The following is a 19,088-nucleotide window of genomic DNA, read 5'->3' as shown; positions in this document are numbered from 1 at the left end:
GCCGGATGACGTCATCTGATACGTGGGGATTGGAATTGACCGACCAATCATCGATCAGATAATTTGTAGTTTCCGAATCCCGCTTTTCTCATGACGTCACCCGGGTACCTCAGAGTAGCAACCCTACCTTACGATGTGCTGTTTGATTCCTCTTCCGCTCACGGTAGCCTCGTTTGGCCTCATTGGCTCAATCATGTGAATGTTGACTCTTTGATAAGCTCGGTCATCTACTGAAATGCGACTCTGGGTGGAAGACGGTCCAAACAGGAGAACATAAGATAGGGTTGCTGCGTTGAAGTACACGGCTGACGTCATCTGATAGGCATGACCTGGGTACAACCAATCATTAGACACATACTATGTGGATTACAGAGCTCCACCCTCATGACGTCATCCGGGAACTCAGAGTAGGAACACGACCTTATGATGTCCTGTTTGGTTTATCTTCCGCTCACAGTGGCCTTACTTGGCCTCACTGGCTCTATCATGTGAATGTTGACTCTTTGATAAGCTCGGTCAACTACTGAAATGCGACTCTGGGCGGAAGACGGTCCAAACAAGAGAAAATAATTAAGGTTCCTGCAATAAAGTATTCGGCTGACGTCATCTGATAGACGGGGTTTGGGATTGACCGACCAATCATTGATCAGATAATTTGTGGGTTCAGCGCCCCGCCCTTCTCATAATATCACACGGGAGCTCAGAGTAGCAACCGTACCTTATGATGTCCTGTTTGGTTTCTCTTCCACTCACGGGAGCCTTTTCTTGGCCTCGTTGGCTCATTCATGTGAATAATGTTGACTTACTCTTTAATAAGCTCGGTCAACTGCTGAAATGCGACTCTGGGCGGAAGACTGTACAAATCGGAGAACATAAGATGGGTTGCTCTTTTGAAGTCGCCGGATGACGTCGTTTCATAGGTGGGGCTTGGACATGACCAATCATTGGTCAGATGCCTTATAGGTACAAAATCCCGCCCTTCTCATGACGTCACTCGGGCAACTCAGAGTAGCAACACTACTTTATAATGTGCTGTTTGATTTCTCTTCCGCTCACGGAGGCCTTTCTTGGCCTCGCTGGCTAGAAGACTCCTTGTGGTAATAATAATAACAATAATAATAATAATAAAGCTCCGGCAAATGCTGAAATGCGACACTGAGCAGAAGACGCTCCAAACAGATCACAAGGTCGGGTTGGAGCTTTGAAGTATCCCGATGACGTCATATGATAGGTGGCTCTTGTTCATGACCGACCAATCATTGATCAGATTGTTTGTATATACAATACTCCGCCCTTCTCATGACGTCACTCGGGCAACTCAGAGTAGCAACCCTACCTTATGTTGTGCTGTTTGGTTCCTCTTACGGTCACGGTGGCCTTGTTTAGTTAGCCTCGCTGGATTATGTGAAATGACGGCGGCTTTATCCTGCTGAAATGCGACTCTGAGCTGAAGATAGGGTTGCTGCGTTGAACTTGTCGGCTGACGTCGTCTGATAGGTGGGGTTTGGGATTGACCGACCAATCATTCATCAGATAATTTGTGGGTTCAGAGCCCCGCCCTTCTCATGACATCATCTTGGAGATCAGAGAAGCAACCCTACCTTATGATGTGCTGTTTGGTTTTTCTTCCGTTCACGGTGGCCTTTCTTGGCCTCGATGGCTCGCTCATACATGTGAATGTCGACTCTTTAATAAGCTCGGTCAACTACTGCAATGCGACTATTGGTGGAAGACGGTCAAAAAAGGAGAACATAAGGTAGGGTTGGTGTGTTGACGTATTCGGATAACGTCATATGATAGGTGGGGTTTGGAACTTACCGACCAATCATTGATCAGATAATTTATGTATTCAAAGCCCAGCTCTTCTCATTACGTCACCTGGGAGCTCAGAGTAGCAACCCGACCTTATGATGTCCTGTTTGGTTTCTTTTCCGCTCACGGTGGCCTTTTCTTGGCCTCGTTGGCTCATTCATGTGAATAATGTTGACTTACTCTTTAATAAGCTCGGTCAACTGCTGAAATGCGACTCTGGGCGGAAGACTGTACAAATCGGAGAACATAAGATGTGTTGCTCTTTTGAAGTCGCCGGATGACGTCGTTTCATAGGTGGGGCTTGGACATGACCAATCATTGGTCAGATGCCTTATAGGTACAAAATCCCGCCCTTCTCATGACGTCACTCGGCCAACTCAGAGTAGCAACCCTACTTTATATTATTCTCTTTGATTTCTCTTCCGCTCACGGAAGCCTTTCTTGGCCTCGTTGACTAGAAGACTCTTTATGGTAATAATAATAACAATAATAATAATAATAAAGCTCCGGCAAATGTTGAAATGCGACACTGAGCAGAAGACGCTCCAAACAGAACATAAGGTCGGGTTGGAGCTTTGAAGTATCCCGATGACGTCATATGATAGGTGGCTCTTGTTCATGACCGACCAATCATTGATCAGATTGTTTGTATATACAATACACCGCACTTCTCAAGACGTCACTCGGGCAACTCAGAGTAGCAACCCTACCTTATGTTGTGCTGTTTGGTTCCTCTTCTGGTCACGGTGGCCTTGTTTAGCCTCGCTGGAATATGTGAAATGACGGCGGCTTTATTCTGCTGGAATGCGACTCTGAGCTAAAGACGGCCCAAACAGGAGAACATAAGATAGTGTTGCTGCGTTGAACTTGTCGGCTGACGTCATCTGATAGGTGGGGTTTGGGATTGACCGACCAATCATTGATCAGATAATTTGTGGTTTCAGAGCCCCGCCCTTCTCATGACATCATCTGGGAGCTCAGAGAAGCAACCCTACCTTATGATGTGCTGTTTGGTTTCTCTTTCGCTCACGGTGGCCTTTCTTGGCCTCGTTGGCTCGCTCATACATGTGAATGTTGACTCTTTAACAAGCTCGGTCAACTACTGCAATGCGACTATTGGTGGAAGACGGTCAAAAAAGGAGAACATAAGGTAGGGTTGGTGTGTTGACATATTCGGATCATGTCATTTGATAGGTGGGGTTTGGAACTTACGGACCAATCATTGATCAGACAATTTATGTGTTTAAAGCCCAGCTCTTCTCATGACGTCACCCGGGAGCTCAGAGTACAAACCCTACCTTATGATGTCGTGTTTGGTTTCTCCTCTGCTCACGGTGGCCTTACTTGGCCTCACTGGCTCAATCATGTGAATGTCGACTCTTTGATAAGCTCGGTCAACTACTGAAATGCGACTCTAGGCGGAAGACGCACCAAACAGGAGAACATAATTAGGGTTGCTGCAATGAAGTAGTCGAGTGACCTCATCTGATAGGTGGGGTTTGGGATTGACCGACCAATCATTCATCAGATAATTTGTGTGTTCAGCGCCCCGCCCTTCTCATGACATCATCCGGGAGCTCAGAGTAGCAACCATACCTTATGATATCCACTTTGGTTTCTCTTCTGCTCACGGTGGACTTATCTTGGCCTCGTTGGCTCATTCATGTGAATATTGTTGACTTACTCTTTAATAAGTTTGGTCAACTGCTGAAATGCGACTCTGGGCGGAAGACTGTACACATAGGAGAACATAAGATGGGTTGCTCTATTGAAGTAGCCGGATGACGTCTTTTCATAGGTGGGGCTTGGACATGACCAATCATTGGTCAGATGGATTATAGGTACAAAATCCCACCCTTCTCATGACGTCACTCGGGCAACTCAGAGTAGCAACACTACTTTATATTGTGCTGTTTGATTTCTCTTCCGCTCACGGAGGCCTTTCTCGCCCTCGCTTTCTAGAAGACTCCTTTTGGTAATAATAATAACAATAATAATAATAATAAAGCTCCGGCAAATGCTGAAATGTGACACTGAGCAGAAGACGCTCCAAACAGAACATAAGGTCGGGTTGGAGCTTTGAAGTATCCCGATGACGTCATATGATAGGTGGCTCTTGTTCATGACCGACCAATCATTGATCAGATTGTTTGTATATACAATACCCCGCCCTTCTCATGACGTCACTCGGGCAACTCAGAGTAGCAACCCTACCTTATGTTGTGCTGTTTGGTTCCTCCTCCGGTCACGGTGGCCTTGCTTAGTTAGCCTCGCTGGATTATGTGAAATGACGGCGGCTTTATCCTGCTGAAATGCGACTCTGAGCTGAAGACGGTCCAAACAGTAGAACATAAGATAGGGTTGCTGCGTTGAACTTGTCGGCTGGCGTCGTCTGATAGGTGGGGTTTGGGATTGACCGACCAATCATTGATCAGATTATTTGTGGGTTCAGAGCCCCGTCCTTCTCATGACATCATCTGGGAGCTCAGAGAAGCAACCCTACCTTATGATGTGCTGTTTGGTTTCTCTTCCGCTCACGGTGGCTTTTCTTGGCCTTGTTGGCTCGCTCATACATGTGAATTTCGACTCTTTAATAAGCTCGGTCAACTACTGCAATGCGATTATTGGTGGAAGACAGTCAAAAAAGGAGAACATAAGGTAGGGTTGGTGTGTTGACGTACTCGGATAACGTCATATGATAGGTGGGGTTTGGAACTTACCGACCAATCATTGATCATATAATTTATGTATTCAAAGCCCAGCTCTTATCATTACATCACCCGCGAGCTCAGAGTAGCAACCCTACCTTATGATGTCCTGTTTGGTTTCTCTTCCGCTCACGGTGGCCTTACTTGGCCTCGCTGGCTCATTCATGTGAATGTTGACTCTTTGATAAGCTCGGTCAACTACGGAAATGCGACTCTAGGAGGAAGACGGTCCAAACAGGAGAACATATTTAGGGTTGCTGCAATGAAGTAGTCGACTGACGTCGTCTGATAGGTGGGGTTTGGGATTGACCGAGCAATCATTGATCAGATTATTTGTGTGTTCAGAGCACCGCCCTTTTCATGACATCATCCGGGAGCTCAGAGAAGCAACCCTACCTTATGATGTCCTCTTTGGTTTCTCTTCCGCTCACGGTGGCCTTTCTTGGCCTCGTTGGCTCGCTCATACATGTGAATGTCGACTCATTAATAAGCTCGGTCAACTACTGCAATGCGACTATTGGTGGAAGACTGTCAAAAAAGAACATAAGGTAGGGTTGGTGTGTTGACGTATTCAGATAACGTCATCTGATAGGTGGGGTTTGGAACTTACCGACCAATCATTGATCAGATAATTTATGTCTTCAAAGCCCAGTTCTTCTCATGACGTCACCCGGGAGCTCAGAGTAGCAACCCTACCTTATGATGTCCTGTCTGGATTCTCTCCCCCTTACGACGCCTTTCTTGGACTCGCTGGCTCATTCATTTGAATGTTGACTCTTTGATAAGCTCGGTCAACTGCTGAAATGCGCCTTTGGGCGGAAGAGGGTCCAAACAGGAGAACATAAAGTATGGTTGCTGGGTTGAAGTAGCCGGATGTCGCCATCTGATAGGTGGGGATTGGAATTGACCGACCAATCATTGATCAGATAATTTTTAGGTTCCGAACCCCGCCTTTCTCATGACGTCACCCGGGTACCTCAGAGTAGCAACCCTACCTTTTGATGTGCTGTTTGATTCCTCTTCCGTTCACGGTAGCCTTGTTTGGCCTCGCTGGATTATGTGAAATGAAGGCGCCTTTATGCTGCTGAAATGCGACTCTGAGCGGAAGACGGTCTAAACAGGAGAATATAGATAGGGTTGCTGCGTTGAAGTATCTGGCTGACGTCATCTGATATGCGGGGCCTGGGTAACCAATCATTGGACACATACTGTGTGGATTACAGAGCTCCACCCTCATGACGTCACAAGGGAATTCAGAGTACCAACCCTACCTTATGATGTCCTGTTTGGTTTCTCTTCCGCTCACTGTGGCCTTAATTGGCCTCATTGGCTCAATCATGTGAATGTTGACTCTTTGATAAGCTCGGTCATCTACTGAAATGCGACTCTGGGTGGAAGACGGTCCCAACAGGAGAACATAAGATAGGGTTGCTGCGTTGAAGTACACGGCTGACGTCATCTGATAGGCGTGGCCTGGGTACAACCAATCATTGGACACATACTATGTGAATTACGGAGCTCCACCCTTATGACATCACCCGGGAACTCAGAAAAGAGCCTTAGTTACGATGTCCTGTTTGGTTTATCTTAGGCTTGCGGTGGCCTTTCTTGGCCTCACTGGCCCATTCATGTGAATGTCGACTCTTTAAATAAGCTCGGTCAACTGCTGACTTGCGATTATGGGCGAGAGACGATGCAAAAAGGAGAACATAAGGTAGGGTTGGTCTGTTGAAGAACCCGGAAGACGTCATCTGATAGGTGGGGTTTGGAACTTACCGACCAACCATTGATCAGATAATTTGCGTGTTCAGAGCCCCGCTCTTCTCATGACGTTACCCGGGAGCTCAGAGGAGCAACCCTACCTTACGATGTCCTGTTTGGTTTCTCTTCCCCTCACGTCGTCCTTCTTTGTCTCGCTGGCTAATTCATGAAAATATGTTGACTCTTTAATAAGCTAGGTCAACTGCTGAATTGCGAATTTGGGCGGAAGACGGTCCAAATAGAACATAAGGTAGGGTTGTTGCGTTGAAGTTTCCGGATGACGTCGTCTGATAGGTGGGGCTTGGACATGACCAATCGATTGGCCAGATGGTTTATAGGTACAAAATCCCGCCCTTCTCATGACGTCACTCGGGCATCTCAAAGTAGCAACCGTACCTTATGTTGTGCTGTTTGATTCCTCTTTCGCTCACGGTGGCCTTGTTTAGCCTCGCTAGATAATGTAAAATGACGGTGGCTTTATCCTGATAAAATGCGACTCTGAGCGGAACATGGTCGAAACAGGAGAACATAAGATCCCTAGGCGTGCTGCGTTTAAGTGCCCGGCTGACGTCATCTGATAGGCGTGGCCCGGGTATAACCAATCATGGGACACATACTATGTAGATTACAGAGCTCCACCCTCATGACGTCATACGGGAACTCAGAATGGCAACCCTTCCTTATGATGTCCTGTTTGGCTTCTCTTCCGCTCACGGTGGCCTTTCTTGGCCTCGTTGGCTCATTCATGTGAATGTTGACTCTTTAAAAAGCTCGGTCAACTGCTGAAATGCGAATCTGGGAGGAAGACGGTACAAATAGGAGAACATAAGATGGGTTGCTCTATTGAAGTACCCAGATGACGTCGTTTCATAGGTGGGGCCTGGACATGACCAATCATTGGTCAGATTCCTTATAGGTACAAAATCCGGCCATTTTCTTGACGTCACTCAAGCAACTCGGAGTAGCAACCCTTCCTTATGTTGTGCTGTTTGGTTCCTCTTCCGGTCACGGTGGCCTTGTTTAGTTAGCCTCGCTGGATTATGTGAAATGACGGCTGCTTTATCCTGCTGAAAGTCGACTCTGGGCGGAAGACGGTCAAAACAGGAGAACATAATTAGGGTTGCTGCATTGAAGTTGTCGGCTGACGTCAACTGATAGGTGGGGTTTGGGATTGACCGACCAATCATTAATCAGATAATTTGTGGGTTCAGAGCCCCGCCCTCTTCATGACATCATCCGGGAGCTCAGAGAAGCAACCCTATCTTATGATGTGCTGTTTGGTTTCTCTTCCGCTCACGGTGGCCTTTCTTGGCCTCGTTGGCTCGCTCATCCATGTGAATGTCGACTCTTTAATAAGCCTGGTCAACTACTGCAATGAGACTATGGGCGGAAGACGGTCAAAAAAGGAGAACATAAGGTAGGGTTGGTGTGTTGAAGTATTCGGATGACGTCATCTGATAGGTGGTGTTTGCAACTTACCGACCAATCATTGATCAGACAATTTATGTGTTCAAAGCCCAGCTCTTCTCATGACGGTCACCTCGTAGCTCAGAGTAGCAACCATACCTTATGATGTCCTATTTGGCTTCTCTTCCGCTCACGGTGGCCTTACTTGGCCTCACTGGCTCAATCATGTGAAATGTTGACTCTTTGATAAGCTCGGTGAACTACTTAAATGCGACTCTGGGCGGAAGACGGTCCAAACAGAAGAACATAATTAGGGTTTCCGCAGTGAAGTAGTCGGCTGACGTCATCTGATAGGTGGAGTTTGGGATTGACCGACCAATCATTGATCAGATAATTTGTGTGTTCAGCGCCCCGCCCTTCTCATGACATCACACGGGAGCTCAGAGTAGCAACCCTACCTTATGATGTGCTGTTTTTTTTCTCTTCCGCTAACGGTGGCCTTTCTTGGCTTCGTTGGCTCGCTCATACATGTGAATGTCGACTCTTTAATAAGCTCGGTCAACTGCTGCAATGAGACTATGGGTGGAAGACGGTCAGAAAAGGAGAACATAAGGTAGGCTTGGTGTGTTGTAGTATTCCGATGACATCATCTGATAGGTGGGGTTTGGAACTTACCGACCAATCATTGATCAGATAATTTATGTGTTCAAAGCCCAGCTCCTCTTATGACGTCACATGGGAGCTCAGAGTAGCAACGCCACCTTATAATGTCCTGTTTGGTTTCTCTCCCCCTTACATCGCCTTTCTTGGCCTCGCTGGCTCATTCATGTGAATGTTGACTCTTTAATAAGCTCGGTCAACTGCTGAAATGCGACTCTGGGCGGAAGACGGTCCAAATAGGAGAACATAAGGTGGGGTCGCTGCTTTGAAGTAGCTGGATGACGTCATCTGATAGTTGGGGATTGGAATTGACCGACCAAACATTGATCAGATAATTTATGGGTTCCGAACCCCGCCTTTCTCATGACGTCCGCCTGGTACCTCAGAGTAGCAACCCTACCTTATGTTGTGCTGTTTGATTCCTCTTCCGCTCACGGTAGCCTTGTTTGGCCTCGCTGGAGTGTGTGAAATGAAGGCGCCTTTATCCTGCTTAAATGCAACTCTGAGCGGAAGACGGTTGAAGTACCTGGCTGACGTCATCTGATAGGCGTGGACTGGGTATAACCAATCATTGGACACATACTATGTGGATTACAGAGCTCCACGCTTATGACGTCACACGGGAACTCAGAGTAGCAACCCTACCTTATGATGTGCTGTTTGGTTTCTCTTACGCTCACGGTGGCCTTACTTGGCCTCACTGGCTCAATCATGTGAATGTTACCTCTTTGATAAGCTGGGTCAACTACTGAAATGCGACTCTGGGCGGAAGACGGTCCAAACAGGAGATCATAATTAGGGTTTCTTCAATGAAGTAGTCGGCTGACTTCATCTGATAGGTGGGGTTTGGGATGGACCGACCAATCATTGATCAGATAATTTTTGTGTTCAGCACCCCGCCCTTCTCATGACATCACCCGGGAGCTCAGAGTAGCAACCGTACCTTATGATGTGCTGTTTGGCTTCTCTTCCGCTCACGGTGGCCTTTTCTTGGCCTCGTTGGCTCATTAATGTGAATGTTGTTGACGCACTCTTTAATACGCTCGGTCAACTGCTGAAAAGCGACTCTGGGCGGAAGACTGTACAAATAGGAGAACATAAGATGAGTTGCTCTATTGAGGTAGCCGGATGACGTCATTTCATAGGTGGGGCTTAGACATGACCAATCATTGGTCAGATGCCTTATAGGTACAAAATCCCGCCCTTCTCATTACGTCACTGGGGCAACTCAGAGTAGCAACCCTACTTTATGTTGTGCTGTTTGATTTCTGTTCCGCTCACGGAGGCCTTTCTTGTCCTCGCTGGCTAGGAGACTTCCTATGGTAATAATAATAATAATAATAATAACAATAAAGCTCGGGCAAATGCTGAAATGCGACACCACCCCTACCTTATGTTCTCCTTTTTGGACCGTCTTCCGCACATAGTCGCATTGCAGCAGTTGAGCGGGCTTATTAAAGAGTCGACATTCACATGAATGAGCCAACGAGGCCACGAAAGGCCACCGTGAGCGGAAGAGGAATCAAACAGCACAACATACGGTAGGGTTGCTACTCTGAGTTGCCCAAGTGACGCCATGTCAAGGGCGGGATCTTGTACCTCTAAACCATCTGACCAATAATCAGTTGGTCATGTCCAAGCACCACCTATCAGACGAGGTCATCCGGCTACTTCAGTGAATCAACTCTACCTTATGTTCTCCTATGTGGACCGTTTTCCGCTCAGAGTCGCATTTCAGCAGTTGACCGAGATTATTAAAGAGTCAACATTCATATGAATGAGCCAGCGAGGCCAAGAAAGGACACCGTGAGCGGAAGAGAAACCAAACAGCACATCATAAGGTAGGGTTGCTACTCTGAGCTCCCTGGTGGCGTCATGAGGGTGGAGCTCTCTAATCCACATAGTATGTGTCCAATGATTCGTTATACCCAGGCCCCACCTATCAGATGACGTCAGCCAGGTACTTCAACGCAGCAACCCTATCTTATGTTCTTCTCTTTAGACCATCTTCCGCTCAGAGTCGCATTTCAGCAGGATAAAGCCGCCGTTATTTCACATAATCCAGCGAGGCTAACTAAACAAGGCCACCGTGACCGGAATAGGAACCAAATAGCACAACATAAGGTAGTGTTGCTACTCTGAGTTGCCAGAGTGACGTCATGAGAAATGCGGGGTATTGTATATACAAACAATTTGATCAATGATTGGTCGGTCATGTCCAAGAGCCACCTATCATGTGACGTCATCCTTATGTTCTGTTTGGAGCGTCTTCTGCTCAGTGTCGCATTTATTACTTTTATTATTGTTATTATTATTACCATAAGGAGTCTTCTAGCCAGGCGAGGCCAAGAAAGGCCTCCGTGACCGGAAGACAAATCAAACAGCACAATATAAAGTAGGGTTGCTACTCTGAGTTGCCCGAGTGAGGTCATGAGAAGGGCGGGATTTTGTACCTATAAGGCATCTCACCAATGATTGGTCATGTCCAAGACCCACCTATGAAACGACGTCATCCGGCTACTTCAATAGAGCAAGCCACCTTATGCTCTCCTATTTGAACCGTCTTCCGCCCAGAGTCGAATTTCAGCAGTTGACCGAGCTTATAAAAGAGTCAACATTCACATGATTGAGCCAATGAGGCCAATCAAGGCAACCGTGAGCGGAAGAGAAACCTAACAGGACATCATAAGGTAGGGTTGCTACTCTCAGTTCCCGGGTGACGTCATGAGGGTGGAGCTCTGTAATCCACATAGTATGTGTACAATGATCGGTTATACCCAGTTCCCGCCTATCAGATGATGTCAGCCAGGTACTTCAACGCAGCAACCCTATCTTATGTTCTCCTGATCAGACCTCTTCCGCTCAGAGTCGCATTTCAGCAGGAGAAAGGCGCCTTCATTTCACATAATCCAGCGAGGCCAAACAAGGCTACCGTGAGCGGAAGAGGAATCAAACAGCACAAAATGAGGTAGGGTTGCTACTCTGAGCTACCCGGGTGACGTCATGAGAAAAGCGGGGTTCGGAACCCAAAAATTATCTGATCAATGATTGGTCGGTCAATCCCAACCTATCAGATGACGTCAGCCGACAACTTCAACGCAGCAACCCTTTCTTATGTTCTCCTATTTGGACCGTCTTCCGCCGAGAGTCGCATTTCAGCAGTTGACCGAGCTTATTAAATAGTCAACATTCACATGAATGAGCCAGCGAGGCAAAGAAAGGCGACGTAAGGGGGAGAGAAACCAAACAAGACATCATAAGGTAGGGTTGCTACTCTAAGCTCCCGGGTGACATCATGAGAAGAGCTGGGCTTTGAACACATAAATTATCTGATCAATGATTGGTTGGTAAGTTCCAAACCCCACCTATTAGATGACGTCATCCGGATACTTCAAAACACCAACCCTACCTTATGTTCTTTTTTTAACGTCTTCCGCCCATAGTCGCATTGCAGTAGTTGACCGAGCTTATTAAAGAGTCGACATTCACATATATGAGCGAGACAACGAGGCCAAGAAAGGCCATCGTGAGCGAAAGAGACACCAAACAGCACATCATAAGGTAGGGTTGCTTCTCTGAGCTCCCGGATGATGTCATGAGAAGGGCGGGGCTCTGAACCCACAAATTATCTAATCAATGATTGGTCGGTGAATCCCAAGCCCCACCTATCAAATGACGTCAGCCGACAACTTCAACGCAGCAACAATATCTTATGTTCTCCTGTTTGGACCGTCTTCCGATCAGAGTTGCATTTCAACAGGATAAACCCGCCGTCATTTCACATAATCCAGCGATGCCAACTAAACAAGGCCACCGTGACCGTAAGAGGAACCAAACAGCAAACATAAGGTAGGGTTGCTACTCTGAGTTGCCCGAGTGACGTCATGAGAAGGGCGGGGTATTGTATATACAAACAATCTGATCAATGATTGGTCGGTCATGCCCAAGAGCCACCTTTTATGTGACGTCATCCTTATGTTCATTTTGGAACGTCTTCTGCTCAGTGTCGCATTTCAGCATTTGCCCGAGGTTTATCATTATCATTATTGTTATCATTTTTACCATAAGTAGTCTTCTAGCCAGTGAGGCCAAGAAAGGCCTCCGTGAGCGGAGGAGAAATCAAACAGCACAATATAAAGTAGGGTTGCTACTCTGAGTTGCCCGAGTGACGTAATGAGAAGGGCGGGATTTTGTACTTATAAGGCATCTGACCAATGATTGTTCATATAAAAGCCCCACCTATCACACGACGTCATCCGGCTAATTCAACGCAGCAACCCTACCTTATGTTCTCCAATTTGGACCGTCTTCCGCGCAAACTCGCATTTCAGCAGTTGACCGAGCTTACTAAAGAGTCAACATTTGCATGAATGAGCCAGCGAGGCAAAGAAAGACGACGTGAGCGGAAGATAAACCAAACAGGACATCATAAGGTAGGGTTGCTACTCTGAGTTCCCGGGTGACGTCATGAGCGTGGAGCTCTGTAATCCACATAGTATGTGTCCAATGATTGGTTATACCAAGGCCCCGCCTATCAGATGACGTCAACCAGGTACTTCAACGCTGCATCCCTATCTTATGTTCTCCTGATTATACCGTCTTCCGCTCAGAGTCGCATTTCAGCAGGATAAAGGCCCCTTCATTTCACATAATCCAGCGAGGCCAAACAAGGCTACCGTGAGCGGAAGAGGAATCCAACAGCACAACATAAGGTAGGGTTGCTACTCTGAGGTACCCGGGTGACATCATGAGAAAGGTGGGGTTAGGAGCCCACAAATTATCTGATCAATGATTGGTTGGTCAATTCCAATCCCCACCTATCAGATGACGTCATCCGGCTACTTCAACGCAGCAACCCTAATTATGTTCTCCTGTTTGGACCGTCTTCCGCCCAGAGTCGCATTTCAGTAGTTGACCGAGCTTATCAAAGAGTCAACATTCACATGATTGAGCCAGAGAGGCCAAGTAAGGCGACCGTGAGCGGAAAAAAAACCAAACAGGACATGATAAGGTAGGGTTCCTCCTCAGAGTTCTCGGTTGACGCCATGAGAAGAGCTGGGCTTTGAACACATAAATTGTCTGATCAGTTATTGGTCGGCAAGTTCCAAACCCCACCTACCAGATGACGTCAACCGAATACTTCAGCACACCAACCCTACCTGTTTGGACCGTCTTCCGCCCATAGTCGCATTGCAGTAGTTGACCGAGCTTATTAAAGAGTCGACATTCACATGTATGAGCGAGCCAACGAGGCCAAGAAAGGCCACCGTGAGCGGAAGAGAAACCAAACAGCACATCATAAGGTAGGGTTGCTTCTCTGAGCTCCCAGATGATGTCATGAGAAGGGCGGGGCTCTGAACCCACAAATTATCTGATCAATGATTGGTCGGTCAATCCCAAACCCCACCTATCAGATGACGTCACCCGACAACTTCAACGCAGCAACCCTATTTAATGTTCTCCTGTTTGGACCGTCTTCCGCTCAGAGTCGCATTTCAGCAGGATTAAGCCGCCGTCATTTCACATAATCCAGCGAGGCTAACTAAACAAGGCCACCGTGACCGGAAGAGGAACCAAATAGCACAACATAAAGTAGGGTTGCCTCTCTGAGTTACCCGAGTGACGTCAGGAAAAGGGCGGGGTATTGTATATACAAACAATCTGATCAATGATTGCTCGGTCATGCCCAAGAGCCACCTATCATGTGACGTCATCCCTATGTTCTGTTTGGAGCGTCTTCTGCTCAGTGTCGCATTTCAGCATTTGCCCGAGCTTTATTATTATTATTATTGTTATTATTATTACCATAAGGAGTCTTCTAGCTAGCGAGGCCAAGAAAGGCCTCCGTGAGCGGAAGAGAAATCAAACAGCACAATATAAAGTAGGGTTGCTACTCTGAGATGCCCGAGTGACGTCATGAGAAGGGCGGGATTTTGTACCTATAAGGCATCTGACCAATGATTGGTCATGTCCAAGCCCCACCTATGAAACGACGTCATCCGGGTACTTCAATAGAGCAACCCACCTTATGTTCTCCTATTTGTACCGTCTTCCGCCCAGGGTCGCATTTCAGCAGTTGACCGAGCTTATTAAAGAGTGAGTCAACATTCACATGAATGGGCCAACGAGGCCAAGGAAAGGCCACCGTGAGCGGAAGAGAAACCAAAGAGGACATCATAAGGTAGGGTTGCTACTCTGAGTTCCCGGGTGATGTCAAGAGAAGGGAGGGGCGCTGAACACACAAATCATCTGATCAATGATTGGTCGGTCATCCCAAACCCCACCTATCAGATGACGTCAGCCGACTACTTCATTTGTAGCAACCCTAATTATGTTCTCGTATTTGGACTGTCTTCCGCCTAGAATCGCATTTCAGTAGTTGACCGACCTTATCAAAGAGTCAACATTCGCATGATTGAGCCAGTGAGGCCAAGTAAATCCACCCTAAGCGAAAGAGAAACCAAACAGGACATCATAAGGTAGGGTTGCTACTCTGAGTTCCCGGGTGACGTCATGAGGATGGAGCTCTGTAATCCACATAGTATGTGTCCAATGATTGGTTATACCCAGGCCATGCCTATCAGATGACGTCAGCCGGGTACTTAAACGCAGCAACCCTAGGGATCTTATGATCTGTTTCGACCATCTTCCGCTCAGAGTCACATTTTAGCAGGATAAAGACGCCGTCATTTTACATAATCTAGCGAGGCTAAACATTATCCTGCTGAAATGCGACTCCACCTTATGTTCTCCTATTTGGAACGTCTTCCGCCCAAATTCGCAATTCAGCAGTTGATCTAGCTTATTATAGTCAATATATTTGCATGAATTAGCCAGCAAGGTAAAGAAAGACGACGTGAGGGGAAGAGAAACCAAACAGGACATCGTAAGGTAGGGTTGCTCCTATGAGCTCCCGGGTAACGTCATGAGAAGACCGGGGCTCTGAACACGCAAATTATCTGATCAATGGTTGGTCGGTAAATTCCAAACCCCACCTATCAGATGACGTCTTCCGGGTTCTTCAACACACAAACCCTACCTTATGTTCTCCTTTTTGCACCGTCTTTCGCCCATAATCGCAATTCAGCAGTTGACCGAGCTTATTTAAAGAGTCGACATTCACATGAATGGGCCAGTGAGGCCACTGAGTTCCCGGGTGACGTCATAAGGGTGGAGCTCCGTAATTCACATAGTATGTGTCTAATGATTGGTTGTACCCAGGCCATGCCTATCAGATGACGTCAGCCAGGTACTTCAACGCAGCATCCCTATCTTATGTTCTGTTTAGACCGTCTTCCGCTCAGAGTTGCATTTCAGCAGGATAAAGGCGCCTTCATTTCACATAATCCAGCGAGGCCAAACAAGGCTACCGTGAGCGGAAGAGTAATCGAACAGCAAAACATAAGGTAGGGTTGCTATTCTGAGGTACCAGGGGGACGTCATGAGAAAGGCGGGATTTGGAACCCATAAGTTATCTGATCAATGATTGGTCGGTCAATTCCAATCCCCATCTATCAGATGACGTCATCCGGCTACTTCAAAGCAGCATCCCTACCTTATGTTCTCCTATTTGGACCGTCTTCCGCACAGAGTCGCATTTCAGCAGTTGACCGAGCATATCAAAGAGTCAACATTCACATGAATGAGCCAGCGAGGCCAAGTAAGGCCACCGTGAGCGGAAGAGAAACCAAACAGGACATCAAAAGGACTCAGAGTTCCCGGGTGACGTCATGAGAAGAGCTGGGCTTTGAACACATAAATTGTCTGATCAATGATTGGTCGGTAACATCCAATCCCCACCTATCAGATGACGTCATCCGAATACTTCAACACACCAACCCTACCTTATGTTCTACTTTTTTGACCGTCTTCCGCTCATAGTCGCATAGCAGTAGTTCACCGAGCTCATTAAAGAGTCGATATTCACATGTATGAGCGAACCAACGAGGCCAAGAAAGGCCACCTTAAGCGAAACAGAAACCAAACAGCACATCATAAGGTAGGGTTGCTTCTCTGAGCTCCCGGATAATGTCATGAGAAGGTCGGGGCTGTGAATCCACAAATTATCTGATCAATGATTGGTCGGTCAATCCCAAACCCCACCTATCAGATGACGTCAGCCGACAACTTCAACGCAGCAACCCTATCTTATGTTCATCTGTGTGGACCGTCTTCCGCTCAGAGTTGCATTTCAGCAGGATAAAGCCGCCGTTATTTCACATAATCCAGCGAGGCTAACTAAACAAGGCCACCGTGACCGGAAGAGTAACCAAACAGCACAACATAAGATAGGGTTGCTATTCTGAGTTGCCCGAGTGACGTCATGAGAAGGGCGGGATTTTGTACCTATAAACCACCTGACCAATGATTGGTCATGTCCAAGCCCCACCTATGAAACGACGTCATCCGGCTACTTCAATAGAGCAACCCACCTTATGTTCTCCTATTTGTACCGTCTTCCGCCCAAAGTCGTATTTCAGCAGTTGACCGAGCTGATTAAAGAGTGAGTCAACAATCACATTAGTGGGCCAACGAGTCCAAGGAAAGGCCACCTAGAGCGGAAGAGAAACCAAACAGCACATCATAAGGTAGGGTTACTACTATGAGCTCCCGGGTGACGTCATGAGAAGGGCGGGTCGCTTAACACACAAATCATCTGATCAATGATTGGTCGGTCAATCCCAAACCCCACCTGTCAGTTGACGTCAGCCGACTACTTCATTGCAGCAACCCAAATCATGCTCTCCTATTTGTACCGTCTTCCGCCCAGAGTCGCATTTCAGCAGTTGACCGAGCTTCTTAAAGAGTCAACATTCACATGAATGAGCCAGCGAGGCCAAGAAAAGCGACGTTCGGGGGAAAGACACCAAACAGGACATCATAAGGTAGGGTTGCTACTCTGAACTCCCGGGTGACATCATGAGAAGAGCTGGGCTTTGAACACATAAATTATCTGATGAATAATTGGTCGGCAAGTTCCAAACCCCACCTATCAGATGACGTCATCCGAATATCTCAAAACACCAACCCTACCTTATGTTCTCTTTTTTTGACCGTCTTCCGCCCATAGTCGCATTGCAGTAGTTGACCAAGCTTATTAAAGAGTCGACATTCACATGCATGAGCGAGCGAACGAGGCCAAGAAAGGCCACCGTGAGCGGAAGAGAAACCAAACAGCACATCATTAGGTAGGGTTGCTTCTCTGAGCTCCCGGATGATGTCATGAGAAGAGCTGGGCTTTGAACACATAAATTATCTGATCAACGATTGGTCGGTCAATCCCAAACCCCACCTAACAGATGACGTCAGCCGACAACATCAACGCAGCAACCCTATCTTATGTTCTCCTGTTTGGACCGTCTTCCGTTCAGAGTCGCATTTCAGCAGGATAAAGCCGCCGTTATTTCACATAATCCAGCGAGGCTAACTAAACAAGGCCACCGTGACCGGAATAGGAACCAAATAGCACAACATAAGGTAGGGTTGCTACTCTGAATTGCCAGAGTGACGTCATCCGAATATCTCAAAACACCAACCCTACCTTATGTTCTCTTTTTTTGACCGTCTTCCGCCCATAGTCGCATTGCAGTAGTTGACCGAGCTTCTTAAAGAGTCAACATTCACATGAATGAGCCAGCGAGGCCAAGAAAAGCGACGTTCGGGGGAAAGACACCAAACAAGACATCATAAGGTAGGGTTGCTACTCTGAACTCCCGGGTGACATCATGAGAAGAGCTGGGCTTTGAACACATAAATTATCTGATGAATAATTGGTCGGCAAGTTCCAAACCCCACCTATCAGATGACGTCATCCGAATATCTCAAAACACCAACCCTACCTTATGTTCTCTTTTTTTGACCGTCTTCCGCCCAGAGTCGAATTTCAGCAGTTGACCGAGCTTATCGAAGAGTCAACATTCACATGATTGAGCCAATGAGGCCAATCAAGGCAACCGTGAGCGGAAGAGAAACCTAACAGGACATCATAAGGTAGGCTTGCTACTCTCAGTTCCCGGGAGACGTCATGAGGGTAGAGCTCTGTAATCCACATAGTATGTGTACAATGATCGGTTATACCCAGGCCCCGCCTATCAGATGATGTCAGCCAGGTACTTCAACGCAGCAACCCTATCTTGTGTTCTCCTGATTAGACCTCTTCCGCTCAGAGTCGCATTTCAGCAGGAGAAAGGCGCCTTCATTTCACATAATCCAGCGAGGCCAAACAAGGCTACCGTGAGAGGAAGAGGAATCAAACAGCACAACATAAGGTAGGGTTGCTACTCTGAGCTACCCGGGTGACGTCATGAGAAAAGCGGGGCTCGGAACCCAAAAATTATCTGATCAATGATTGGTCGGTCAATCCCAACCTATCGGATGACGTCAGCCGACAACTTCAACGCAGCAACCCTATCTTATGTTCTCCTATTTGGACCGTCTTCCGCCGAGAGTCGCATTTCAGCAGTTGACCGAGCTTATTAAAGAGTCAACATTCACATGAATGAGCCAGCGAGGCAAAGAAATGCGACGTAAGGGGGAGAGAAACCAAACAAGACATCATAAGGTAGGGTTGCTTCTCTGAACTCCCAGGTGACGTTATGAGAAGAGCTGGGCTTTGAACACATAAATTATCTTCCGCTCACGTTGGCCTTAATTGGCCTTATTGCCTGAATCATGTGAATGTTGACTCTTTAATAAGCTCGGTCAACTGCTGAAATGCGACTCTGGACGGAAGACGGTCTA

The sequence above is a fragment of the Panulirus ornatus genome, chromosome 60 (genome assembly GCF_036320965.1).
Source record: "Panulirus ornatus isolate Po-2019 chromosome 60, ASM3632096v1, whole genome shotgun sequence".
Lineage (NCBI taxonomy): Eukaryota > Metazoa > Arthropoda > Malacostraca > Decapoda > Palinuridae > Panulirus > Panulirus ornatus.
The sequence above is the reverse complement of the archived record's forward strand: the minus strand, read 5'-3'. Positions refer to the sequence as shown.